General features: G+C 45.4%; 19 non-coding genes and 1 pseudogene across 19 annotated transcripts; all 20 read right to left on the bottom strand.

Annotated features, from left to right (window-relative positions):
• Positions 1-59: 59 nt before the first annotated feature.
• Positions 60-250, bottom strand: LOC141184520 (U2 spliceosomal RNA). Its single transcript, XR_012259267.1, has one exon. It is a non-coding gene; the product is annotated as a U2 spliceosomal RNA (small nuclear RNA).
• A 1,121-nt stretch (positions 251-1,371) lies between these two features.
• Positions 1,372-1,562, bottom strand: LOC141189156 (U2 spliceosomal RNA). The gene has a single exon (XR_012263225.1). It is a non-coding gene; the product is annotated as a U2 spliceosomal RNA (small nuclear RNA).
• A 1,123-nt stretch (positions 1,563-2,685) lies between these two features.
• Positions 2,686-2,876, bottom strand: LOC141189157 (U2 spliceosomal RNA). The gene has a single exon (XR_012263226.1). It is a non-coding gene; the product is annotated as a U2 spliceosomal RNA (small nuclear RNA).
• A 1,122-nt stretch (positions 2,877-3,998) lies between these two features.
• On the bottom strand, positions 3,999-4,189 carry LOC141189158 (U2 spliceosomal RNA). The gene has a single exon (XR_012263227.1). It is a non-coding gene; the product is annotated as a U2 spliceosomal RNA (small nuclear RNA).
• A 1,120-nt stretch (positions 4,190-5,309) lies between these two features.
• Positions 5,310-5,500, bottom strand: LOC141185130 (U2 spliceosomal RNA). The gene has a single exon (XR_012259821.1). It is a non-coding gene; the product is annotated as a U2 spliceosomal RNA (small nuclear RNA).
• A 1,120-nt stretch (positions 5,501-6,620) lies between these two features.
• Positions 6,621-6,811, bottom strand: LOC141189159 (U2 spliceosomal RNA). The gene has a single exon (XR_012263228.1). It is a non-coding gene; the product is annotated as a U2 spliceosomal RNA (small nuclear RNA).
• Positions 6,812-7,933: 1,122 nt separating this feature from the next.
• LOC141189160 (U2 spliceosomal RNA) lies at positions 7,934-8,124 on the bottom strand. Its single transcript, XR_012263229.1, has one exon. It is a non-coding gene; the product is annotated as a U2 spliceosomal RNA (small nuclear RNA).
• Positions 8,125-9,244: 1,120 nt separating this feature from the next.
• LOC141189161 (U2 spliceosomal RNA) lies at positions 9,245-9,435 on the bottom strand. Its single transcript, XR_012263230.1, has one exon. It is a non-coding gene; the product is annotated as a U2 spliceosomal RNA (small nuclear RNA).
• A 1,120-nt stretch (positions 9,436-10,555) lies between these two features.
• Positions 10,556-10,746, bottom strand: LOC141189162 (U2 spliceosomal RNA). Its single transcript, XR_012263231.1, has one exon. It is a non-coding gene; the product is annotated as a U2 spliceosomal RNA (small nuclear RNA).
• A 1,121-nt stretch (positions 10,747-11,867) lies between these two features.
• LOC141189164 (U2 spliceosomal RNA) lies at positions 11,868-12,058 on the bottom strand. The gene has a single exon (XR_012263233.1). It is a non-coding gene; the product is annotated as a U2 spliceosomal RNA (small nuclear RNA).
• A 1,118-nt stretch (positions 12,059-13,176) lies between these two features.
• On the bottom strand, positions 13,177-13,367 carry LOC141189165 (U2 spliceosomal RNA). Its single transcript, XR_012263234.1, has one exon. It is a non-coding gene; the product is annotated as a U2 spliceosomal RNA (small nuclear RNA).
• Positions 13,368-14,492: 1,125 nt separating this feature from the next.
• LOC141189166 (U2 spliceosomal RNA) lies at positions 14,493-14,683 on the bottom strand. Its single transcript, XR_012263235.1, has one exon. It is a non-coding gene; the product is annotated as a U2 spliceosomal RNA (small nuclear RNA).
• A 1,123-nt stretch (positions 14,684-15,806) lies between these two features.
• On the bottom strand, positions 15,807-15,997 carry LOC141185369 (U2 spliceosomal RNA). Its single transcript, XR_012260038.1, has one exon. It is a non-coding gene; the product is annotated as a U2 spliceosomal RNA (small nuclear RNA).
• A 1,121-nt stretch (positions 15,998-17,118) lies between these two features.
• LOC141189167 (U2 spliceosomal RNA) lies at positions 17,119-17,309 on the bottom strand. Its single transcript, XR_012263236.1, has one exon. It is a non-coding gene; the product is annotated as a U2 spliceosomal RNA (small nuclear RNA).
• Positions 17,310-18,432: 1,123 nt separating this feature from the next.
• Positions 18,433-18,615, bottom strand: LOC141185732 (U2 spliceosomal RNA). Its single transcript, XR_012260363.1, has one exon. It is a non-coding gene; the product is annotated as a U2 spliceosomal RNA (small nuclear RNA).
• A 793-nt stretch (positions 18,616-19,408) lies between these two features.
• On the bottom strand, positions 19,409-19,500 carry LOC141186159 (U2 spliceosomal RNA; annotated as a pseudogene).
• Positions 19,501-20,620: 1,120 nt separating this feature from the next.
• On the bottom strand, positions 20,621-20,811 carry LOC141189168 (U2 spliceosomal RNA). The gene has a single exon (XR_012263237.1). It is a non-coding gene; the product is annotated as a U2 spliceosomal RNA (small nuclear RNA).
• A 1,120-nt stretch (positions 20,812-21,931) lies between these two features.
• On the bottom strand, positions 21,932-22,122 carry LOC141189169 (U2 spliceosomal RNA). The gene has a single exon (XR_012263238.1). It is a non-coding gene; the product is annotated as a U2 spliceosomal RNA (small nuclear RNA).
• Positions 22,123-23,243: 1,121 nt separating this feature from the next.
• LOC141189170 (U2 spliceosomal RNA) lies at positions 23,244-23,434 on the bottom strand. Its single transcript, XR_012263239.1, has one exon. It is a non-coding gene; the product is annotated as a U2 spliceosomal RNA (small nuclear RNA).
• A 1,122-nt stretch (positions 23,435-24,556) lies between these two features.
• LOC141189171 (U2 spliceosomal RNA) lies at positions 24,557-24,747 on the bottom strand. The gene has a single exon (XR_012263240.1). It is a non-coding gene; the product is annotated as a U2 spliceosomal RNA (small nuclear RNA).
• Positions 24,748-25,668: the final 921 nt, after the last annotated feature.

Genomic DNA, 25,668 nt, shown 5'->3' on the forward strand with positions numbered 1-25,668 from the left:
GCAAAATGAACAAAAAGCATTGAATTCAATTCTTTCTGATTTTAGAAACTGCATTAAAGAAGGGGTGCACCGGTCCTGGAGATACTGCAATACCAGGTCAATGCGTGGAGTGGACAGAGCATGCTCTTTTTCCATCTCCCTGTTCTAAAAATCCATTTAATATATGGTCCCCAGATAGGGGACGTATCAGATATTAAACTGATAAGAACAGATACTACACTTGATCTTAGCCAAAAGGCCAAGAAGCGATAACCAGAATTGGTTTCCGACTACGGTGCCACCCAAGGATTCTGAAAAGTCCATTTGTGGAGATGGCCACCTGGACTCCCGTTAAGAAGACATGCTGTCAACCTCTAGATCCCTCACATGCCTGCACTTTTCAGCTTGCTGCTGCTGCAATCCACGCGTTTTAGATCTGCATAACTCCACCTCTTTTAGCACAGTACCCTCAACCCCCGGCTGTTCCCACCCGCCTCAACACCGTTGGAAGGGAGGAGAACCAATTAAGGCGGGGGGGGGGGTGGAACGAGCAGCTGTCTACCCTTAGCAGGAGGGTTGCTGATTAATTACCTCTCCTGCTGCTGCTGCTGCTGGCTGTCCAGCAGCAGACTGAAGGTGGCTGCTGCTGTGCGCAGGTATATAAAGGCTCAGAGCCTATTATGACACGCGCAGCCAGCGTTCCATTGCCACATTCCGTCTACTGCAGGCGGGATACCTGGATGGCTGAATGTCACTGAGAAGCTCACAGAGACCGCCATAAGCAACAGTTTAAAAGAATGCCACAGACTAATCAACCAAACTTTTTGGGTTGGTTTCTCTTTTATAGTCTGCAGGCATTAAATGAAAGAAGTCAGTGTTCCACCAGAGGGAGACAACGTTTCAGAAAAGGCATTGTAGCAAACCAAAAAAGAAATTTTAAGCGCAGCAGAGTAACCAGCTCACATACCTGTTAGCTCAGGTGAGTTTAAAAGGCTGCTGTTGATAACAAGGGCATTTGCTAAATAGATGGTGTGTGTGCAACAATATACTGAAAGGTCAATTATATTGTGCAGCTTATCTCACCACCTGTAGTTATTTAGGTGAAAGCTCCAAAATGCTTGCCTAATATGTCTGTTTATCCAAAAGGAAGTATAGAGGGAGAGCTAGATAGATAGCATTGCATTACATTACATTACATGGCAATGCAATGCACAGTTGCTGAAGTTGAACCAAAATGAGCTTGTCATCTGGCTTCTGCAACTTTTAACATGAAAAATCCAATGAGGAGAAGAAAAGCAAAGCCAAAGAGTCCATCCCAAAATCCGACAAACAAGCAAAATGAACAAAAAGCATTGAATTCAATTCTTTCTGATTTTAGAAACTGCATTAAAGAAGGGGTGCACCGGTCCTGGAGATACTGCAATACCAGGTCAATGCGTGGAGTGGACAGAGCAAGCTCTTTTTCCATCTCCCTGTTCTAAAAATCCATTTAATATATGGTCCCCAGATAGGGGACGTATCAGATATTAAACTGATAAGAACAGATACTACACTTGATCTTAGCCAAAAGGCCGAGAAGCGATAACCAGAATTGGTTTCCGACTACGGTGCCACCCAAGGATTCTGAAAAGTCCATTTGTGGAGATGGCCACCTGGACTCCCGTTAAGAAGACATGCTGTCAACCTCTAGATCCCTCACATGCCTGCACTTTTCGGCTTGCTGCTGCTGCAATCCACGCGTTTTAGATCTGCATAACTCCACCTCTTTTAGCACAGTACCCTCAACCCCCGGCTGTTCCCACCCGCCTCAACACCGTTGGAAGGGAGGAGAACCAATTAAGGCGGGGGGGGGGGGGTGGAACGAGCAGCTGTCTACCCTTAGCAGGAGGGTTGCTGATTAATTACCTCTCCTGCTGCTGCTGCTGCTGGCTGTCCAGCAGCAGACTGAAGGTGGCTGCTGCTGTGCGCAGGAATATAAAGGCTCAGAGCCTATTATGACACGCGCAGCCAGCGTTCCATTGCCACATTCCGTCTACTGCAGGCGGGATACCTGGATGGCTGAATGTCACTGAGAAGCTCACAGAGACCGCCATAAGCAACAGTTTAAAAGAATGCCACAGACTAATCAACCAAACTTTTTGGGTTGGTTTCTCTTTTATAGTCTGCAGGCATTAAATGAAAGAAGTCAGTGTTCCAGCAGAGGGAGACAACGTTTCAGAAAAGGCATTGTAGCAAACCAAAAAAGAAATTTTAAGCGCAGCAGAGTAACCAGCTCACATACCTGTTAGCTCAGGTGAGTTTAAAAGGCTACTGTTGATAACAAGGGCATTTGCTAAATAGATGGTGTGTGTGCAACAATATACTGAAAGGTCAATTATATTGTGCAGCTTATCTCACCACCTGTAGTTATTTAGGTGAAAGCTCCAAAATGCTTGCCTAATATGTCTGTTTATCCAAAAGGAAGTATAGAGGGAGAGCTAGATAGATAGCATTGCATTACATTACATTACATGGCAATGCAATGCACAGTTGCTGAAGTTGAACCAAAATGAGCTTGTCATCTGGCTTCTGCAACTTTTAACATGAAAAATCCAATGAGGAGAAGAAAAGCAAAGCCAAAGAGTCCATCCCAAAATCCGACAAACAAGCAAAATGAACAAAAAGCATTGAATTCAATTCTTTCTGATTTTAGAAACTGCATTAAAGAAGGGGTGCACCGGTCCTGGAGATACTGCAATACCAGGTCAATGCGTGGAGTGGACAGAGCAAGCTCTTTTTCCATCTCCCTGTTCTAAAAATCCATTTAATATATGGTCCCCAGATAGGGGACGTATCAGATATTAAACTGATAAGAACAGATACTACACTTGATCTTAGCCAAAAGGCCGAGAAGCGATAACCAGAATTGGTTTCCGACTACGGTGCCACCCAAGGATTCTGAAAAGTCCATTTGTGGAGATGGCCACCTGGACTCCCGTTAAGAAGACATGCTGTCAACCTCTAGATCCCTCACATGCCTGCACTTTTCGGCTTGCTGCTGCTGCAATCCACGCGTTTTAGATCTGCATAACTCCACCTCTTTTAGCACAGTACCCTCAACCCCCGGCTGTTCCCACCCGCCTCAACACCGTTGGAAGGGAGGAGAACCAATTAAGGCGGGGGTGGGGGGTGGAACGAGCAGCTGTCTACCCTTAGCAGGAGGGTTGCTGATTAATTACCTCTCCTGCTGCTGCTGCTGCTGGCTGTCCAGCAGCAGACTGAAGGTGGCTGCTGCTGTGCGCAGGTATATAAAGGCTCAGAGCCTATTATGACACGCGCAGCCAGCGTTCCATTGCCACATTCCGTCTACTGCAGGCGGGATACCTGGATGGCTGAATGTCACTGAGAAGCTCACAGAGACCGCCATAAGCAACAGTTTAAAAGAATGCCACAGACTAATCAACCAAACTTTTTGGGTTGGTTTCTCTTTTATAGTCTGCAGGCATTAAATGAAAGAAGTCAGTGTTCCAGCAGAGGGAGACAACGTTTCAGAAAAGGCATTGTAGCAAACCAAAAAAGAAATTTTAAGCGCAGCAGAGTAACCAGCTCACATACCTGTTAGCTCAGGTGAGTTTAAAAGGCTGCTGTTGATAACAAGGGCATTTGCTAAATAGATGGTGTGTGTGCAACAATATACTGAAAGGTCAATTATATTGTGCAGCTTATCTCACCACCTGTAGTTATTTAGGTGAAAGCTCCAAAATGCTTGCCTAATATGTCTGTTTATCCAAAAGGAAGTATAGAGGGAGAGCTAGATAGATAGCATTGCATTACATTACATTACATGGCAATGCAATGCACAGTTGCTGAAGTTGAACCAAAATGAGCTTGTCATCTGGCTTCTGCAACTTTTAACATGAAAAATCCAATGAGGAGAAGAAAAGCAAAGCCAAAGAGTCCATCCCAAAATCCGACAAACAAGCAAAATGAACAAAAAGCATTGAATTCAATTCTTTCTGATTTTAGAAACTGCATTAAAGAAGGGGTGCACCGGTCCTGGAGATACTGCAATACCAGGTCAATGCGTGGAGTGGACAGAGCAAGCTCTTTTTCCATCTCCCTGTTCTAAAAATCCATTTAATATATGGTCCCCAGATAGGGGACGTATCAGATATTAAACTGATAAGAACAGATACTACACTTGATCTTAGCCAAAAGGCCGAGAAGCGATAACCAGAATTGGTTTCCGACTACGGTGCCACCCAAGGATTCTGAAAAGTCCATTTGTGGAGATGGCCACCTGGACTCCCGTTAAGAAGACATGCTGTCAACCTCTAGATCCCTCACATGCCTGCACTTTTCGGCTTGCTGCTGCTGCAATCCACGCGTTTTAGATCTGCATAACTCCACCTCTTTTAGCACAGTACCCTCAACCCCCGGCTGTTCCCACCCGCCTCAACACCGTTGGAAGGGAGGAGAACCAATTAAGGCGGGGGGGGGGTGGAACGAGCAGCTGTCTACCCTTAGCAGGAGGGTTGCTGATTAATTACCTCTCCTGCTGCTGCTGCTGCTGGCTGTCCAGCAGCAGACTGAAGGTGGCTGCTGCTGTGCGCAGGTATATAAAGGCTCAGAGCCTATTATGACACGCGCAGCCAGCGTTCCATTGCCACATTCCGTCTACTGCAGGCGGGATACCTGGATGGCTGAATGTCACTGAGAAGCTCACAGAGACCGCCATAAGCAACAGTTTAAAAGAATGCCACAGACTAATCAACCAAACTTTTTGGGTTGGTTTCTCTTTTATAGTCTGCAGGCATTAAATTAAAGAAGTCAGTGTTCCAGCAGAGGGAGACAACGTTTCAGAAAAGGCATTGTAGCAAACCAAAAAAGAAATTTTAAGCGCAGCAGAGTAACCAGCTCACATACCTGTTAGCTCAGGTGAGTTTAAAAGGCTGCTGTTGATAACAAGGGCATTTGCTAAATAGATGGTGTGTGTGCAACAATATACTGAAAGGTCAATTATATTGTGCAGCTTATCTCACCACCTGTAGTTATTTAGGTGAAAGCTCCAAAATGCTTGCCTAATATGTCTGTTTATCCAAAAGGAAGTATAGAGGGAGAGCTAGATAGATAGCATTGCATTACATTACATTACATGGCAATGCAATGCACAGTTGCTGAAGTTGAACCAAAATGAGCTTGTCATCTGGCTTCTGCAACTTTTAACATGAAAAATCCAATGAGGAGAAGAAAAGCAAAGCCAAAGAGTCCATCCCAAAATCCGACAAACAAGCAAAATGAACAAAAAGCATTGAATTCAATTCTTTCTGATTTTAGAAACTGCATTAAAGAAGGGGTGCACCGTTCCTGGAGATACTGCAATACCAGGTCAATGCGTGGAGTGGACAGAGCAAGCTCTTTTTCCATCTCCCTGTTCTAAAAATCCATTTAATATATGGTCCCCAGATAGGGGACGTATCAGATATTAAACTGATAAGAACAGATACTACACTTGATCTTAGCCAAAAGGCCGAGAAGCGATAACCAGAATTGGTTTCCGACTACGGTGCCACCCAAGGATTCTGAAAAGTCCATTTGTGGAGATGGCCACCTGGACTCCCGTTAAGAAGACATGCTGTCAACCTCTAGATCCCTCACATGCCTCCACTTTTCGGCTTGCTGCTGCTGCAATCCACGCGTTTTAGATCTGCATAACTCCACCTCTTTTAGCACAGTACCCTCAACCCCCGGCTGTTCCCACCCGCCTCAACACCGTTGGAAGGGAGGAGAACCAATTAAGGCGGGGGGGGGGTGGAACGAGCAGCTGTCTACCCTTAGCAGGAGGGTTGCTGATTAATTACCTCTCCTGCTGCTGCTGCTGCTGGCTGTCCAGCAGCAGACTGAAGGTGGCTGCTGCTGTGCGCAGGTATATAAAGGCTCAGAGCCTATTATGACACGCGCAGCCAGCGTTCCATTGCCACATTCCGTCTACTGCAGGCGGGATACCTGGATGGCTGAATGTCACTGAGAAGCTCACAGAGACCGCCATAAGCAACAGTTTAAAAGAATGCCACAGACTAATCAACCAAACTTTTTGGGTTGGTTTCTCTTTTATAGTCTGCAGGCATTAAATGAAAGAAGTCAGTGTTCCAGCAGAACGAGACAACGTTTCAGAAAAGGCATTGTAGCAAACCAAAAAAGAAATTTTAAGCGCAGCAGAGTAACCAGCTCACATACCTGTTAGCTCAGGTGAGTTTAAAAGGCTGCTGTTGATAACAAGGGCATTTGCTAAATAGATGGTGTGTGTGCAACAATATACTGAAAGGTCAATTATATTGTGCAGCTTATCTCACCACCTGTAGTTATTTAGGTGAAAGCTCCAAAATGCTTGCCTAATATGTCTGTTTATCCAAAAGGAAGTATAGAGGGAGAGCTAGATAGATAGCATTGCATTACATTACATTACATGGCAATGCAATGCACAGTTGCTGAAGTTGAACCAAAATGAGCTTGTCATCTGGCTTCTGCAACTTTTAACATGAAAAATCCAATGAGGAGAAGAAAAGCAAAGCCAAAGAGTCCATCCCAAAATCCGACAAACAAGCAAAATGAACAAAAAGCATTGAATTCAATTCTTTCTGATTTTAGAAACTGCATTAAAGAAGGGGTGCACCGGTCCTGGAGATACTGCAATACCAGGTCAATGCGTGGAGTGGACAGAGCAAGCTCTTTTTCCATCTCCCTGTTCTAAAAATCCATTTAATATATGGTCCCCAGATAGGGGACGTATCAGATATTAAACTGATAAGAACAGATACTACACTTGATCTTAGCCAAAAGGCCGAGAAGCGATAACCAGAATTGGTTTCCGACTACGGTGCCACCCAAGGATTCTGAAAAGTCCATTTGTGGAGATGGCCACCTGGACTCCCGTTAAGAAGACATGCTGTCAACCTCTAGATCCCTCACATGCCTGCACTTTTCGGCTTGCTGCTGCTGCAATCCACGCGTTTTAGATCTGCATAACTCCACCTCTTTTAGCACAGTACCCTCAACCCCCGGCTGTTCCCACCTGCCTCAACACCGTTGGAAGGGAGGAGAACCAATTAAGGCGGGGGTGGGGGGTGGAGCGAGCAGCTGTCTACCCTTAGCAGGAGGGTTGCTGATTAATTACCTCTCCTGCTGCTGCTGCTGCTGGCTGTCCAGCAGCAGACTGAAGGTGGCTGCTGCTGTGCGCAGGTATATAAAGGCTCAGAGCCTATTATGACACGCGCAGCCAGCGTTCCATTGCCACATTCCGTCTACTGCAGGCGGGATACCTGGATGGCTGAATGTCACTGAGAAGCTCACAGAGACCGCCATAAGCAACAGTTTAAAAGAATGCCACAGACTAATCAACCAAACTTTTTGGGTTGGTTTCTCTTTTATAGTCTGCAGGCATTAAATGAAAGAAGTCAGTGTTCCAGCAGAGGGAGACAACGTTTCAGAAAAGGCATTGTAGCAAACCAAAAAAGAAATTTTAAGCGCAGCAGAGTAACCAGCTCACATACCTGTTAGCTCAGGTGAGTTTAAAAGGCTGCTGTTGATAACAAGGGCATTTGCTAAATAGATGGTGTGTGTGCAACAATATACTGAAAGGTCAATTATATTGTGCAGCTTATCTCACCACCTGTAGTTATTTAGGTGAAAGCTCCAAAATGCTTGCCTAATATGTCTGTTTATCCAAAAGGAAGTATAGAGGGAGAGCTAGATAGATAGCATTGCATTACATTACATTACATGGCAATGCAATGCACAGTTGCTGAAGTTGAACCAAAATGAGCTTGTCATCTGGCTTCTGCAACTTTTAACATGAAAAATCCAATGAGGAGAAGAAAAGCAAAGCCAAAGAGTCCATCCCAAAATCCGACAAACAAGCAAAATGAACAAAAAGCATTGAATTCAATTCTTTCTGATTTTAGAAACTGCATTAAAGAAGGGGTGCACCGGTCCTGGAGATACTGCAATACCAGGTCAATGCGTGGAGTGGACAGAGCAAGCTCTTTTTCCATCTCCCTGTTCTAAAAATCCATTTAATATATGGTCCCCAGATAGGGGACGTATCAGATATTAAACTGATAAGAACAGATACTACACTTGATCTTAGCCAAAAGGCCGAGAAGCGATAACCAGAATTGGTTTCCGACTACGGTGCCACCCAAGGATTCTGAAAAGTCCATTTGTGGAGATGGCCACCTGGACTCCCGTTAAGAAGACATGCTGTCAACCTCTAGATCCCTCACATGCCTGCACTTTTCGGCTTGCTGCTGCTGCAATCCACGCGTTTTAGATCTGCATAACTCCACCTCTTTTAGCACAGTACCCTCAACCCCCGGCTGTTCCCACCCGCCTCAACACCGTTGGAAGGGAGGAGAGCCAATTAAGGCGGGGGGGGGGTGGAACGAGCAGCTGTCTACCCTTAGCAGGAGGGTTGCTGATTAATTACCTCTCCTGCTGCTGCTGCTGCTGGCTGTCCAGCAGCAGACTGAAGGTGGCTGCTGCTGTGCGCAGGTATATAAAGGCTCAGAGCCTATTATGACACGCGCAGCCAGCGTTCCATTGCCACATTCCGTCTACTGCAGGCGGGATACCTGGATGGCTGAATGTCACTGAGAAGCTCACAGAGACCGCCATAAGCAACAGTTTAAAAGAATGCCACAGACTAATCAACCAAACTTTTTGGGTTGGTTTCTCTTTTATAGTCTGCAGGCATTAAATGAAAGAAGTCAGTGTTCCAGCAGAGGGAGACAACGTTTCAGAAAAGGCATTGTAGCAAACCAAAAAAGAAATTTTAAGCGCAGCAGAGTAACCAGCTCACATACCTGTTAGCTCAGGTGAGTTTAAAAGGCTGCTGTTGATAACAAGGGCATTTGCTAAATAGATGGTGTGTGTGCAACAATATACTGAAAGGTCAATTATATTGTGCAGCTTATCTCACCACCTGTAGTTATTTAGGTGAAAGCTCCAAAATGCTTGCCTAATATGTCTGTTTATCCAAAAGGAAGTATAGAGGGAGAGCTAGATAGATAGCATTGCATTACATTACATTACATGGCAATGCAATGCACAGTTGCTGAAGTTGAACCAAAATGAGCTTGTCATCTGGCTTCTGCAACTTTTAACATGAAAAATCCAATGAGGAGAAGAAAAGCAAAGCCAAAGAGTCCATCCCAAAATCCGACAAACAAGCAAAATGAACAAAAAGCATTGAATTCAATTCTTTCTGATTTTAGAAACTGCATTAAAGAAGGGGTGCACCGGTCCTGGAGATACTGCAATACCAGGTCAATGCGTGGAGTGGACAGAGCAAGCTCTTTTTCCATCTCCCTGTTCTAAAAATCCATTTAATATATGGTCCCCAGATAGGGGACGTATCAGATATTAAACTGATAAGAACAGATACTACACTTGATCTTAGCCAAAAGGCCGAGAAGCGATAACCAGAATTGGTTTCCGACTACGGTGCCACCCAAGGATTCTGAAAAGTCCATTTGTGGAGATGGCCACCTGGACTCCCGTTAAGAAGACATGCTGTCAACCTCTAGATCCCTCACATGCCTGCACTTTTCGGCTTGCTGCTGCTGCAATCCACGCGTTTTAGATCTGCATAACTCCACCTCTTTTAGCACAGTACCCTCAACCCCCGGCTGTTCCCACCCGCCTCAACACCGTTGGAAGGGAGGAGAGCCAATTAAGGCGGGGGGGGGGTGGAACGAGCAGCTGTCTACCCTTAGCAGGAGGGTTGCTGATTAATTACCTCTCCTGCTGCTGCTGCTGCTGGCTGTCCAGCAGCAGACTGAAGGTGGCTGCTGCTGTGCGCAGGTATATAAAGGCTCAGAGCCTATTATGACACGCGCAGCCAGCGTTCCATTGCCACATTCCGTCTACTGCAGGCGGGATACCTGGATGGCTGAATGTCACTGAGAAGCTCACAGAGACCGCCATAAGCAACAGTTTAAAAGAATGCCACAGACTAATCAACCAAACTTTTTGGGTTGGTTTCTCTTTTATAGTCTGCAGGCATTAAATGAAAGAAGTCAGTGTTCCAGCAGAGGGAGACAACGTTTCAGAAAAGGCATTGTAGCAAACCAAAAAAGAAATTTTAAGCGCAGCAGAGTAACCAGCTCACATACCTGTTAGCTCAGGTGAGTTTAAAAGGCTGCTGTTGATAACAAGGGCATTTGCTAAATAGATGGTGTGTGTGCAACAATATACTGAAAGGTCAATTATATTGTGCAGCTTATCTCACCACCTGTAGTTATTTAGGTGAAAGCTCCAAAATGCTTGCCTAATATGTCTGTTTATCCAAAAGGAAGTATAGAGGGAGAGCTAGATAGATAGCATTGCATTACATTACATTACATGGCAATGCAATGCACAGTTGCTGAAGTTGAACCAAAATGAGCTTGTCATCTGGCTTCTGCAACTTTTAACATGAAAAATCCAATGAGGAGAAGAAAAGCAAAGCCAAAGAGTCCATCCCAAAATCCGACAAACAAGCAAAATGAACAAAAAGCATTGAATTCAATTCTTTCTGATTTTAGAAACTGCATTAAAGAAGGGGTGCACCGGTCCTGGAGATACTGCAATACCAGGTCAATGCGTGGAGTGGACAGAGCAAGCTCTTTTTCCATCTCCCTGTTCTAAAAATCCATTTAATATATGGTCCCCAGATAGGGGACGTATCAGATATTAAACTGATAAGAACAGATACTACACTTGATCTTAGCCAAAAGGCCGAGAAGCGATAACCAGAATTGGTTTCCGACTACGGTGCCACCCAAGGATTCTGAAAAGTCCATTTGTGGAGATGGCCACCTGGACTCCCGTTAAGAAGACATGCTGTCAACCTCTAGATCCCTCACATGCCTGCACTTTTCGGCTTGCTGCTGCTGCAATCCACGCGTTTTAGATCTGCATAACTCCACCTCTTTTAGCACAGTACCCTCAACCCCCGGCTGTTCCCACCCGCCTCAACACCGTTGGAAGGGAGGAGAACCAATTAAGGCGGGGGGGGGGGTGGAACGAGCAGCTGTCTACCCTTAGCAGGAGGGTTGCTGATTAATTACCTCTCCTGCTGCTGCTGCTGCTGGCTGTCCAGCAGCAGACTGAAGGTGGCTGCTGCTGTGCGCAGGTATATAAAGGCTCAGAGCCTATTATGACACGCGCAGCCAGCGTTCCATTGCCACATTCCGTCTACTGCAGGCGGGATACCTGGATGGCTGAATGTCACTGAGAAGCTCACAGAGACCGCCATAAGCAACAGTTTAAAAGAATGCCACAGACTAATCAACCAAACTTTTTGGGTTGGTTTCTCTTTTATAGTCTGCAGGCATTAAATGAAAGAAGTCAGTGTTCCAGCAGAGGGAGACAACGTTTCAGAAAAGGCATTGTAGCAAACCAAAAAAGAAATTTTAAGCGCAGCAGAGTAACCAGCTCACATACCTGTTAGCTCAGGTGAGTTTAAAAGGCTGCTGTTGATAACAAGGGCATTTGCTAAATAGATGGTGTGTGTGCAACAATATACTGAAAGGTCAATTATATTGTGCAGCTTATCTCACCACCTGTAGTTATTTAGGTGAAAGCTCCAAAATGCTTGCCTAATATGTCTGTTTATCCAAAAGGAAGTATAGAGGGAGAGCTAGATAGATAGCATTGCATTACATTACATTACATGGCAATGCAATGCACAGTTGCTGAAGTTGAACCAAAATGAGCTTGTCATCTGGCTTCTGCAACTTTTAACATGAAAAATCCAATGAGGAGAAGAAAAGCAAAGCCAAAGAGTCCATCCCAAAATCCGACAAACAAGCAAAATGAACAAAAAGCATTGAATTCAATTCTTTCTGATTTTAGAAACTGCATTAAAGAAGGGGTGCACCGGTCCTGGAGATACTGCAATACCAGGTCAATGCGTGGAGTGGACAGAGCAAGCTCTTTTTCCATCTCCCTGTTCTAAAAATCCATTTAATATATGGTCCCCAGATAGGGGACGTATCAGATATTAAACTGATAAGAACAGATACTACACTTGATCTTAGCCAAAAGGCCGAGAAGCGATAACCAGAATTGGTTTCCGACTACGGTGCCACCCAAGGATTCTGAAAAGTCCATTTGTGGAGATGGCCACCTGGACTCCCGTTAAGAAGACATGCTGTCAACCTCTAGATCCCTCACATGCCTGCACTTTTCGGCTTGCTGCTGCTGCAATCCACGCGTTTTAGATCTGCATAACTCCACCTCTTTTAGCACAGTACCCTCAACCCCCGGCTGTTCCCACCCGCCTCAACACCGTTGGAAGGGAGGAGAACCAATTAAGGCGGGGGGGGGGGTGGAACGAGCAGCTGTCTACCCTTAGCAGGAGGGTTGCTGATTAATTACCTCTCCTGCTGCTGCTGCTGGCTGTCCAGCAGCAGACTGAAGGTGGCTGCTGCTGTGCGCAGGTATATAAAGGCTCAGAGCCTATTATGACACGCGCAGCCAGCGTTCCATTGCCACATTCCGTCTACTGCAGGCGGGATACCTGGATGGCTGAATGTCACTGAGAAGCTCACAGAGACCGCCATAAGCAACAGTTTAAAAGAATGCCACAGACTAATCAACCAAACTTTTTGGGTTGGTTTCTCTTTTATAGTCTGCAGGCATTAAATGAAAGAAGTCAGTGTTCCAGCAGAGGGAGACAACGTTTCAGAAAAGGCATTGTAGCAAACCAAAAAAGAAATTTTAAGCGCAGCAGAGTAACCAGCTCACATACCTGTTAGCTCAGGTGAGTTTAAAAGGCTGCTGTTGATAACAAGGGCATTTGCTAAATAGATGGTGTGTGTGCAACAATATACTGAAAGGTCAATTATATTGTGCAGCTTATCTCACCACCTGTAGTTATTTAGGTGAAAGCTCCAAAATGCTTGCCTAATATGTCTGTTTATCCAAAAGGAAGTATAGAGGGAGAGCTAGATAGATAGCATTGCATTACATTACATTACATGGCAATGCAATGCACAGTTGCTGAAGTTGAACCAAAATGAGCTTGTCATCTGGCTTCTGCAACTTTTAACATGAAAAATCCAATGAGGAGAAGAAAAGCAAAGCCAAAGAGTCCATCCCAAAATCCGACAAACAAGCAAAATGAACAAAAAGCATTGAATTCAATTCTTTCTGATTTTAGAAACTGCATTAAAGAAGGGGTGCACCGGTCCTGGAGATACTGCAATACCAGGTCAATGCGTGGAGTGGACAGAGCAAGCTCTTTTTCCATCTCCCTGTTCTAAAAATCCATTTAATATATGGTCCCCAGATAGGGGACGTATCAGATATTAAACTGATAAGAACAGATACTACACTTGATCTTAGCCAAAAGGCCGAGAAGCGATAACCAGAATTGGTTTCCGACTACGGTGCCACCCAAGGATTCTGAAAAGTCCATTTGTGGAGATGGCCACCTGGACTCCCGTTAAGAAGACATGCTGTCAACCTCTAGATCCCTCACATGCCTGCACTTTTCGGCTTGCTGCTGCTGCAATCCACGCGTTTTAGATCTGCATAACTCCACCTCTTTTAGCACAGTACCCTCAACCCCCGGCTGTTCCCACCCGCCTCAACACCGTTGGAAGGGAGGAGAACCAATTAAGGCGGGGGGGGGGGGTGGAACGAGCATCTGTCTACCCTTAGCAGGAGGGTTGCTGATTAATTACCTCTCCTGCTGCTGCTGCTGCTGCTGGCTGTCCAGCAGCAGACTGAAGGTGGCTGCTGCTGTGCGCAGGTATATAAAGGCTCAGAGCCTATTATGACACGCGCAGCCAGCGTTCCATTGCCACATTCCGTCTACTGCAGGCGGGATACCTGGATGGCTGAATGTCACTGAGAAGCTCACAGAGACCGCCATAAGCAACAGTTTAAAAGAATGCCACAGACTAATCAACCAAACTTTTTGGGTTGGTTTCTCTTTTATAGTCTGCAGGCATTAAATGAAAGAAGTCAGTGTTCCAGCAGAGGGAGACAACGTTTCAGAAAAGGCATTGTAGCAAACCAAAAAAGAAATTTTAAGCGCAGCAGAGTAACCAGCTCACATACCTGTTAGCTCAGGTGAGTTTAAAAGGCTGCTGTTGATAACAAGGGCATTTGCTAAATAGATGGTGTGTGTGCAACAATATACTGAAAGGTCAATTATATTGTGCAGCTTATCTCACCACCTGTAGTTATTTAGGTGAAAGCTCCAAAATGCTTGCCTAATATGTCTGTTTATCCAAAAGGAAGTATAGAGGGAGAGCTAGATAGATAGCATTGCATTACATTACATTACATGGCAATGCAATGCACAGTTGCTGAAGTTGAACCAAAATGAGCTTGTCATCTGGCTTCTGCAACTTTTAACATGAAAAATCCAATGAGGAGAAGAAAAGCAAAGCCAAAGAGTCCATCCCAAAATCCGACAAACAAGCAAAATGAACAAAAAGCATTGAATTCAATTCTTTCTGATTTTAGAAACTGCATTAAAGAAGGGGTGCACCGGTCCTGGAGATACTGCAATACCAGGTCAATGCGTGGAGTGGACAGAGCAAGCTCTTTTTCCATCTCCCTGTTCTAAAAATCCATTTAATATATGGTCCCCAGATAGGGGACGTATCAGATATTAAACTGATAAGAACAGATACTACACTTGATCTTAGCCAAAAGGCCGAGAAGCGATAACCAGAATTGGTTTCCGACTACGGTGCCACCCAAGGATTCTGAAAAGTCCATTTGTGGAGATGGCCACCTGGACTCCCGTTAAGAAGACATGCTGTCAACCTCTAGATCCCTCACATGCCTGCACTTTTCGGCTTGCTGCTGCTGCAATCCACGCGTTTTAGATCTGCATAACTCCACCTCTTTTAGCACAGTACCCTCAACCCCCGGCTGTTCCCACCCGCCTCAACACCGTTGGAAGGGAGGAGAACCAATTAAGGCGGGGAGGGGGGGGTGGAACGAGCAGCTGTCTACCCTTAGCAGGAGGGTTGCTGATTAATTACCTCTCCTGCTGCTGCTGCTGCTGGCTGTCCAGCAGCAGACTGAAGGTGGCTGCTGCTGTGCGCAGGTATATAAAGGCTCAGAGCCTATTATGACACGCGCAGCCAGCGTTCCATTGCCACATTCCGTCTACTGCAGGCGGGATACCTGGATTGCTGAATGTCACTGAGAAGCTCACAGAGACCGCCATAAGCAACAGTTTAAAAGAATGCCACAGACTAATCAACCAAACTTTTTGGGTTGGTTTCTCTTTTATAGTCTGCAGGCATTAAATGAAAGAAGTCAGTGTTCCAGCAGAGGGAGACAACGTTTCAGAAAAGGCATTGTAGCAAACCAAAAAAGAAATTTTAAGCGCAGCAGAGTAACCAGCTCACATACCTGTTAGCTCAGGTGAGTTTAAAAGGCTGCTGTTGATAACAAGGGCATTTGCTAAATAGATGGTGTGTGTGCAACAATATACTGAAAGGTCAATTATATTGTGCAGCTTATCTCACCACCTGTAGTTATTTAGGTGAAAGCTCCAAAATGCTTGCCTAATATGTCTGTTTATCCAAAAGGAAGTATAGAGGGAGAGCTAGATAGATAGCATTGCATTACATTACATTACATGGCAATGCAATGCACAGTTGCTGAAGTTGAACCAAAATGAGCTTGTCATCTGGCTTCTGCAACTTTTAACATGAAAAATCCAATGAGGAGAAGAAAAGCAAAGCCAAAGAGTCCATCCCAAAATCCGACAAACAAGCAAAATGAACAAAAAGCATTGAATTCAATTCTTTCTGATTTTAGAAACTGCATTAAAGAAGGGGTGCACCGGTCCTGGAGATACTGCAATACCAGGTCAATGCGTGGAGTGGACAGAGCAAGCTCTTTTTCCATCTCCCTGTTCTAAAAATCCATTTAATATATGGTCCCCAGATAGGGGACGTATCAGATATTAAACTGATAAGAACAGATACTACACTTGATCTTAGCGAAAAGGCCGAGAAGCGATAACCAGAATTGGTTTCCGACTACGGTGCCACCCAAGGATTCTGAAAAGTCCATTTGTGGAGATGGCCACCTGGACTCCCGTTAAGAAGACATGCTGTCAACCTCTAGATCCCTCACATGCCTGCACTTTTCGGCTTGCTGCTGCTGCAATCCACGCGTTTTAGATCTGCATAACTCCACCTCTTTTAGCACAGTACCCTCAACCCCCGGCTGTTCCCACCCGCCTCAACACCGTTGGAAGGGAGGAGAACCAATTAAGGCGGGGGGGGGGGTGGAACGAGCAGCTGTCTACCCTTAGCAGGAGGGTTGCTGATTAATTACCTCTCCTGCTGCTGCTGCTGCTGGCTGTCCAGCAGCAGACTGAAGGTGGCTGCTGCTGTGCGCAGGTATATAAAGGCTCAGAGCCTATTATGACACGCGCAGCCAGCGTTCCATTGCCACATTCCGTCTACTGCAGGCGGGATACCTGGATGGCTGAATGTCACTGAGAAGCTCACAGAGACCGCCATAAGCAACAGTTTAAAAGAATGCCACAGACTAATCAACCAAACTTTTTGGGTTGGTTTCTCTTTTATAGTCTGCAGGCATTAAATGAAAGAAGTCAGTGTTCCAGCAGAGGGAGACAACGTTTCAGAAAAGGCATTGTAGCAAACCAAAAAAGAAATTTTAAGCGCAGCAGAGTAACCAGCTCACATACCTGTTAGCTCAGGTGAGTTTAAAAGGCTGCTATTGATAACAAGGGCATTTGCTAAATAGATGGTGTGTGTGCAACAATATACTGAAAGGTCAATTATATTGTGCAGCTTATCTCACCACCTGTAGTTATTTAGGTGAAAGCTCCAAAATGCTTGCCTAATATGTCTGTTTATCCAAAAGGAAGTATAGAGGGAGAGCTAGATAGATAGCATTGCATTACATTACATTACATGGCAATGCAATGCACAGTTGCTGAAGTTGAACCAAAATGAGCTTGTCATCTGGCTTCTGCAACTTTTAACATGAAAAATCCAATGAGGAGAAGAAAAGCAAAGCCAAAGAGTCCATCCCAAAATCCGACAAACAAGCAAAATGAACAAAAAGCATTGAATTCAATTCTTTCTGATTTTAGAAACTGCATTAAAGAAGGGGTGCACCGGTCCTGGAGATACTGCAATACCAGGTCAATGCGTGGAGTGGACAGAGCAAGCTCTTTTTCCATCTCCCTGTTCTAAAAATCCATTTAATATATGGTCCCCAGATAGGGGACGTATCAGATATTAAACTGATAAGAACAGATACTACACTTGATCTTAGCCAAAAGGCCGAGAAGCGATAACCAGAATTGGTTTCCGACTACGGTGCCACCCAAGGATTCTGAAAAGTCCATTTGTGGAGATGGCCACCTGGACTCCCGTTAAGAAGACATGCTGTCAACCTCTAGATCCCTCACATGCCTGCACTTTTCGGCTTGCTGCTGCTGCAATCCACGCGTTTTAGATCTGCATAACTCCACCTCTTTTAGCACAGTACCCTCAACCCCCGGCTGTTCCCACCCGCCTCAACACCGTTGGAAGGGAGGAGAACCAATTAAGGCGGGGAGGGGGGGGTGGAACGAGCAGCTGTCTACCCTTAGCAGGAGGGTTGCTGATTAATTACCTCTCCTGCTGCTGCTGCTGCTGGCTGTCCAGCAGCAGACTGAAGGTGGCTGCTGCTGTGCGCAGGTATATAAAGGCTCAGAGCCTATTATGACACGCGCAGCCAGCGTTCCATTGCCACATTCCGTCTACTGCAGGCGGGATACCTGGATGGCTGAATGTCACTGAGAAGCTCACAGAGACCGCCATAAGCAACAGTTTAAAAGAATGCCACAGACTAATCAACCAAACTTTTTGGGTTGGTTTCTCTTTTATAGTCTGCAGGCATTAAATGAAAGAAGTCAGTGTTCCAGCAGAGGGAGACAACGTTTCAGAAAAGGCATTGTAGCAAACCAAAAAAGAAATTTTAAGCGCAGCAGAGTAACCAGCTCACATACCTGTTAGCTCAGGTGAGTTTAAAAGGCTGCTGTTGATAACAAGGGCATTTGCTAAATAGATGGTGTGTGTGCAACAATATACTGAAAGGTCAATTATATTGTGCAGCTTATCTCACCACCTGTAGTTATTTAGGTGAAAGCTCCAAAATGCTTGCCTAATATGTCTGTTTATCCAAAAGGAAGTATAGAGGGAGAGCTAGATAGATAGCATTGCATTACATTACATTACATGGCAATGCAATGCACAGTTGCTGAAGTTGAACCAAAATGAGCTTGTCATCTGGCTTCTGCAACTTTTAACATGAAAAATCCAATGAGGAGAAGAAAAGCAAAGCCAAAGAGTCCATCCCAAAATCCGACAAACAAGCAAAATGAACAAAAAGCATTGAATTCAATTCTTTCTGATTTTAGAAACTGCATTAAAGAAGGGGTGCACCGGTCCTGGAGATACTGCAATACCAGGTCAATGCGTGGAGTGGACAGAGCAAGCTCTTTTTCCATCTCCCTGTTCTAAAAATCCATTTAATATATGGTCCCCAGATAGGGGACGTATCAGATATTAAACTGATAAGAACAGATTTTTTTTTTTATCGAAAGCCCGAATTCGTGTACAAAACCCGAGTGCGCTTAAAAAAGTGACAAGTGCCACAAAAAAAGTGCACTAGGATGCTGGTCTTCTTGAAACCCTCTCCAAAAGGAGAAGGGTCCCCCAAACCATTCCCCGTCCCTCCGAGCCAGAAGGCCACAGCGAGGAACAGGGACAAATAGCCACCTCCAGCCGGAGCCAGAGGCGACCCAATCTTACCCCCAATACCTGCCCGAGTTCTCACCCGAGCAAGGCACTGGGAGCCAAAGACTGTGTTCCCCTCCCGGAAGAGGGGAGCCAACAACGCTCTCCTCCCGAAAGAGGAGAGCCAGGGGGGTTCAGGGGGGAGCGGAACCTGATGGCCACACACTCCCCCACTAGACCTGCCAAGAGAGGAACCCGTAAGGAACCGCATCCCGACAAAATCCTAGTAAGGACGTGGACACACGTGAAAAAGTGGACACACAGTGACAAAAAAAAATTTAAATAAATAGTGAAGGTTTCACAGTATAATACTGCCCGGACCTTCGACCGGGAATTGAAAAATTCCCCATCCTAAGGCCAGAAGGCCCGGAATAAGGGTGTGTGTGAAGAAAGAAATATTGAAGTGCTAGTGCAAATGTGCCATAAACTCAAGTGGGGTTCCCAATCCCAGTGAGTTAAGGCACCCCAGGGTCACCACTCCTGGGGCACTTCACACTTCGGGCTTTCGATCTTCCCCGGCCCAATGGCGTCGATCCTGGGGGGCCATGCTTTCCACCAGATGACTATATTAGCCACCTGGCGTACTAACAAGCGCCTAAACCCCAGTGTGCATAATGTATCAATCTACTAGGGCGGCCAACATCCAAAACCACCTTTTCAAAAGATACTACACTTGATCTTAGCCAAAAGGCCGAGAAGCGATAACCAGAATTGGTTTCCGACTACGGTGCCACCCAAGGATTCTGAAAAGTCCATTTGTGGAGATGGCCACCTGGACTCCCGTTAAGAAGACATGCTGTCAACCTCTAGATCCCTCACATGCCTGCACTTTTCGGCTTGCTGCTGCTGCAATCCACGCGTTTTAGATCTGCATAACTCCACCTCTTTTAGCACAGTACCCTCAACCCCCGGCTGTTCCCACCCGCCTCAACACCGTTGGAAGGGAGGAGAACCAATTAAGGCGGGGGGGGGGTGGAACGAGCAGCTGTCTACCCTTAGCAGGAGGGTTGCTGATTAATTACCTCTCCTGCTGCTGCTGCTGCTGGCTGTCCAGCAGCAGACTGAAGGTGGCTGCTGCTGTGCGCAGGTATATAAAGGCTCAGAGCCTATTATGACACGCGCAGCCAGCGTTCCATTGCCACATTCCGTCTACTGCAGGCGGGATACCTGGATGGCTGAATGTCACTGAGAAGCTCACAGAGACCGCCATAAGCAACAGTTTAAAAGAATGCCACAGACTAATCAACCAAACTTTTTGGGTTGGTTTCTCTTTTATAGTCTGCAGGCATTAAATGAAAGAAGTCAGTGTTCCAGCAGAGGGAGACAACGTTTCAGAAAAGGCATTGTAGCAAACCAAAAAAGAAATTTTAAGCGCAGCAGAGTAACCAGCTCACATACCTGTTAGCTCAGGTGAGTTTAAAAGGCTGCTGTTGATAACAAGGGCATTTGCTAAATAGATGGTGTGTGTGCAACAATATACTGAAAGGTCAATTATATTGTGCAGCTTATCTCACCACCTGTAGTTATTTAGGTGAAAGCTCCAAAATGCTTGCCTAATATGTCTGTTTATCCAAAAGGAAGTATAGAGGGAGAGCTAGATACATAGCATTGCATTACATTACATTACATGGCAATGCAATGCACAGTTGCTGAAGTTGAACCAAAATGAGCTTGTCATCTGGCTTCTGCAACTTTTAACATGAAAAATCCAATGAGGAGAAGAAAAGCAAAGCCAAAGAGTCCATCCCAAAATCCGACAAACAAGCAAAATGAACAAAAAGCATTGAATTCAATTCTTTCTGATTTTAGAAACTGCATTAAAGAAGGGGTGCACCGGTCCTGGAGATACTGCAATACCAGGTCAATGCGTGGAGTGGACAGAGCAAGCTCTTTTTCCATCTCCCTGTTCTAAAAATCCATTTAATATATGGTCCCCAGATAGGGGACGTATCAGATATTAAACTGATAAGAACAGATACTACACTTGATCTTAGCCAAAAGGCCGAGAAGCGATAACCAGAATTGGTTTCCGACTACGGTGCCACCCAAGGATTCTGAAAAGTCCATTTGTGGAGATGGCCACCTGGACTCCCGTTAAGAAGACATGCTGTCAACCTCTAGATCCCTCACATGCCTGCACTTTTCGGCTTGCTGCTGCTGCAATCCACGCGTTTTAGATCTGCATAACTCCACCTCTTTTAGCACAGTACCCTCAACCCCCGGCTGTTCCCACCCGCCTCAACACCGTTGGAAGGGAGGAGAACCAATTAAGGCGGGGGGGGGGTGGAACGAGCAGCTGTCTACCCTTAGCAGGAGGGTTGCTGATTAATTACCTCTCCTGCTGCTGCTGCTGCTGGCTGTCCAGCAGCAGACTGAAGGTGGCTGCTGCTGTGCGCAGGTATATAAAGGCTCAGAGCCTATTATGACACGCGCAGCCAGCGTTCCATTGCCACATTCCGTCTACTGCAGGCGGGATACCTGGATGGCTGAATGTCACTGAGAAGCTCACAGAGACCGCCATAAGCAACAGTTTAAAAGAATGCCACAGACTAATCAACCAAACTTTTTGGGTTGGTTTCTCTTTTATAGTCTGCAGGCATTAAATGAAAGAAGTCAGTGTTCCAGCAGAGGGAGACAACGTTTCAGAAAAGGCATTGTAGCAAACCAAAAAAGAAATTTTAAGCGCAGCAGAGTAACCAGCTCACATACCCGTTAGCTCAGGTGAGTTTAAAAGGCTGCTGTTGATAACAAGGGCATTTGCTAAATAGATGGTGTGTGTGCAACAATATACTGAAAGGTCAATTATATTGTGCAGCTTATCTCACCACCTGTAGTTATTTAGGTGAAAGCTCCAAAATGCTTGCCTAATATGTCTGTTTATCCAAAAGGAAGTATAGAGGGAGAGCTAGATAGATAGCATTGCATTACATTACATTACATGGCAATGCAATGCACAGTTGCTGAAGTTGAACCAAAATGAGCTTGTCATCTGGCTTCTGCAACTTTTAACATGAAAAATCCAATGAGGAGAAGAAAAGCAAAGCCAAAGAGTCCATCCCAAAATCCGACAAACAAGCAAAATGAACAAAAAGCATTGAATTCAATTCTTTCTGATTTTAGAAACTGCATTAAAGAAGGGGTGCACCGGTCCTGGAGATACTGCAATACCAGGTCAATGCGTGGAGTGGACAGAGCAAGCTCTTTTTCCATCTCCCTGTTCTAAAAATCCATTTAATATATGGTCCCCAGATAGGGGACGTATCAGATATTAAACTGATAAGAACAGATACTACACTTGATCTTAGCCAAAAGGCCGAGAAGCGATAACCAGAATTGGTTTCCGACTACGGTGCCACCCAAGGATTCTGAAAAGTCCATTTGTGGAGATGGCCACCTGGACTCCCGTTAAGAAGACATGCTGTCAACCTCTAGATCCCTCACATGCCTGCACTTTTCGGCTTGCTGCTGCTGCAATCCACGCGTTTTAGATCTGCATAACTCCACCTCTTTTAGCACAGTACCCTCAACCCCCGGCTGTTCCCACCCGCCTCAACACCGTTGGAAGGGAGGAGAACCAATTAAGGCGGGGGGGGGGGTGGAACGAGCAGCTGTCTACCCTTAGCAGGAGGGTTGCTGATTAATTACCTCTCCTGCTGCTGCTGCTGCTGGCTGTCCAGCAGCAGACTGAAGGTGGCTGCTGCTGTGCGCAGGTATATAAAGGCTCAGAGCCTATTATGACACGCGCAGCCAGCGTTCCATTGCCACATTCCGTCTACTGCAGGCGGGATACCTGGATGGCTGAATGTCACTGAGAAGCTCACAGAGACCGCCATAAGCAACAGTTTAAAAGAATGCCACAGACTAATCAACCAAACTTTTTGGGTTGGTTTCTCTTTTATAGTCTGCAGGCATTAAATGAAAGAAGTCAGTGTTCCAGCAGAGGGAGACAACGTTTCAGAAAAGGCATTGTAGCAAACCAAAAAAGAAATTTTAAGCGCAGCAGAGTAACCAGCTCACATACCTGTTAGCTCAGGTGAGTTTAAAAGGCTGCTGTTGATAACAAGGGCATTTGCTAAATAGATGGTGTGTGTGCAACAATATACTGAAAGGTCAATTATATTGTGCAGCTTATCTCACCACCTGTAGTTATTTAGGTGAAAGCTCCAAAATGCTTGCCTAATTTGTCTGTTTATCCAAAAGGAAGTATAGAGGGAGAGCTAGATAGATAGCATTGCATTACATTACATTACATGGCAATGCAATGCACAGTTGCTGAAGTTGAACCAAAATGAGCTTGTCATCTGGCTTCTGCAACTTTTAACATGAAAAATCCAATGAGGAGAAGAAAAGCAAAGCCAAAGAGTCCATCCCAAAATCCGACAAACAAGCAAAATGAACAAAAAGCATTGAATTCAATTCTTTCTGATTTTAGAAACTGCATTAAAGAAGGGGTGCACCGGTCCTGGAGATACTGCAATACCAGGTCAATGCGTGGAGTGGACAGAGCAAGCTCTTTTTCCATCTCCCTGTTCTAAAAATCCATTTAATATATGGTCCCCAGATAGGGGACGTATCAGATATTAAACTGATAAGAACAGATACTACACTTGATCTTAGCCAAAAGGCCGAGAAGCGATAACCAGAATTGGTTTCCGACTACGGTGCCACCCAAGGATTCTGAAAAGTCCATTTGTGGAGATGGCCACCTGGACTCCCGTTAAGAAGACATGCTGTCAACCTCTAGATCCCTCACATGCCTGCACTTTTCGGCTTGCTGCTGCTGCAATCCACGCGTTTTAGATCTGCATAACTCCACCTCTTTTAGCACAGTACCCTCAACCCCTGGCTGTTCCCACCCGCCTCAACACCGTTGGAAGGGAGGAGAACCAATTAAGGCGGGGGGGGGGGGTGGAACGAGCAGCTGTCTACCCTTAGCAGGAGGGTTGCTGATTAATTACCTCTCCTGCTGCTGCTGCTGCTGGCTGTCCAGCAGCAGACTGAAGGTGGCTGCTGCTGTGCGCAGGTATATAAAGGCTCAGAGCCTATTATGACACGCGCAGCCAGCGTTCCATTGCCACATTCCGTCTACTGCAGGCGGGATACCTGGATGGCTGAATGTCACTGAGAAGCTCACAGAGACCGCCATAAGCAACAGTTTAAAAGAATGCCACAGACTAATCAACCAAACTTTTTGGGTTGGTTTCTCTTTTATAGTCTGCAGGCATTAAATGAAAGAAGTCAGTGTTCCAGCAGAGGGAGACAACGTTTCAGAAAAGGCATTGTAGCAAACCAAAAAAGAAATTTTAAGCGCAGCAGAGTAACCAGCTCACATACCTGTTAGCTCAGGTGAGTTTAAAAGGCTGCTGTTGATAACAAGGGCATTTGCTAAATAGATGGTGTGTGTGCAACAATATACTGAAAGGTCAATTATATTGTGCAGCTTATCTCACCACCTGTAGTTATTTAGGTGAAAGCTCCAAAATGCTTGCCTAATATGTCTGTTTATCCAAAAGGAAGTATAGAGGGAGAGCTAGATAGATAGCATTGCATTACATTACATTACATGGCAATGCAATGCACAGTTGCTGAAGTTGAACCAAAATGAGCTTGTCATCTGGCTTCTGCAACTTTTAACATGAAAAATCCAATGAGGAGAAGAAAAGCAAAGCCAAAGAGTCCATCCCAAAATCCGACAAACAAGCAAAATGAACAAAAAGCATTGAATTCAATTCTTTCTGATTTTAGAAACTGCATTAAAGAAGGGGTGCACCGGTCCTGGAGATACTGCAATACCAGGTCAATGCGTGGAGTGGACAGAGCAAGCTCTTTTTCCATCTCCCTGTTCTAAAAATCCATTTAATATATGGTCCCCAGATAGGGGACGTATCAGATATTAAACTGATAAGAACAGATACTACACTTGATCTTAGCCAAAAGGCCGAGAAGCGATAACCAGAATTGGTTTCCGACTACGGTGCCACCCAAGGATTCTGAAAAGTCCATTTGTGGAGATGGCCACCTGGACTCCCGTTAAGAAGACATGCTGTCAACCTCTAGATCCCTCACATGCCTGCACTTTTCGGCTTGCTGCTGCTGCAATCCACGCGTTTTAGATCTGCAGAACTCCACCTCTTTTAGCACAGTACCCTCAACCCCCGGCTGTTCCCACCCGCCTCAACACCGTTGGAAGGGAGGAGAACCAATTAAGGCGGGGGGGGGGGTGGAACGAGCAGCTGTCTACCCTTAGCAGGAGGGTTGCTGATTAATTACCTCTCCTGCTGCTGCTGCTGGCTGTCCAGCAGCAGACTGAAGGTGGCTGCTGTGCGCAGGTATATAAAGGCTCAGAGCCTATTATGACATGCGCAGCCAGCGTTCCATTGCCACATTCCGTCTACTGCAGGCGGGATACCTGGATGGCTGAATGTCACTGAGAAGCTCACAGAGACCGCCATAAGCAACAGTTTAAAAGAATGCCACAGACTAATCAACCAAACTTTTTGGGTTGGTTTCTCTTTTATAGTCTGCAGGCATTAAATGAAAGAATTCAGTGTTCCAGCAGAGGGAGACAACGTTTCAGAAAAGGCATTGTAGCAAACCAAAAAAGAAATTTTAAGCGCAGCAGAGTAACCAGCTCACATACCTGTTAGCTCAGGTGAGTTTAAAAGGCTGCTGTTGATAACAAGGGCATTTGCTAAATAGATGGTGTGTGTGCAACAATATACTGAAAGGTCAATTATATTGTGCAGCTTATCTCACCACCTGTAGTTATTTAGGTGAAAGCTCCAAAATGCTTGCCTAATATGTCTGTTTATCCAAAAGGAAGTATAGAGGGAGAGCTAGATAGATAGCATTGCATTACATTACATTACAT

Source organism: Phyllobates terribilis, unplaced genomic scaffold, assembly GCF_046119375.1.
Source record: "Phyllobates terribilis strain yellow unplaced genomic scaffold, ASM4611937v1 Scaffold_40__1_contigs__length_11209783, whole genome shotgun sequence".
Taxonomy (NCBI): Eukaryota; Metazoa; Chordata; class Amphibia; order Anura; family Dendrobatidae; genus Phyllobates; species Phyllobates terribilis.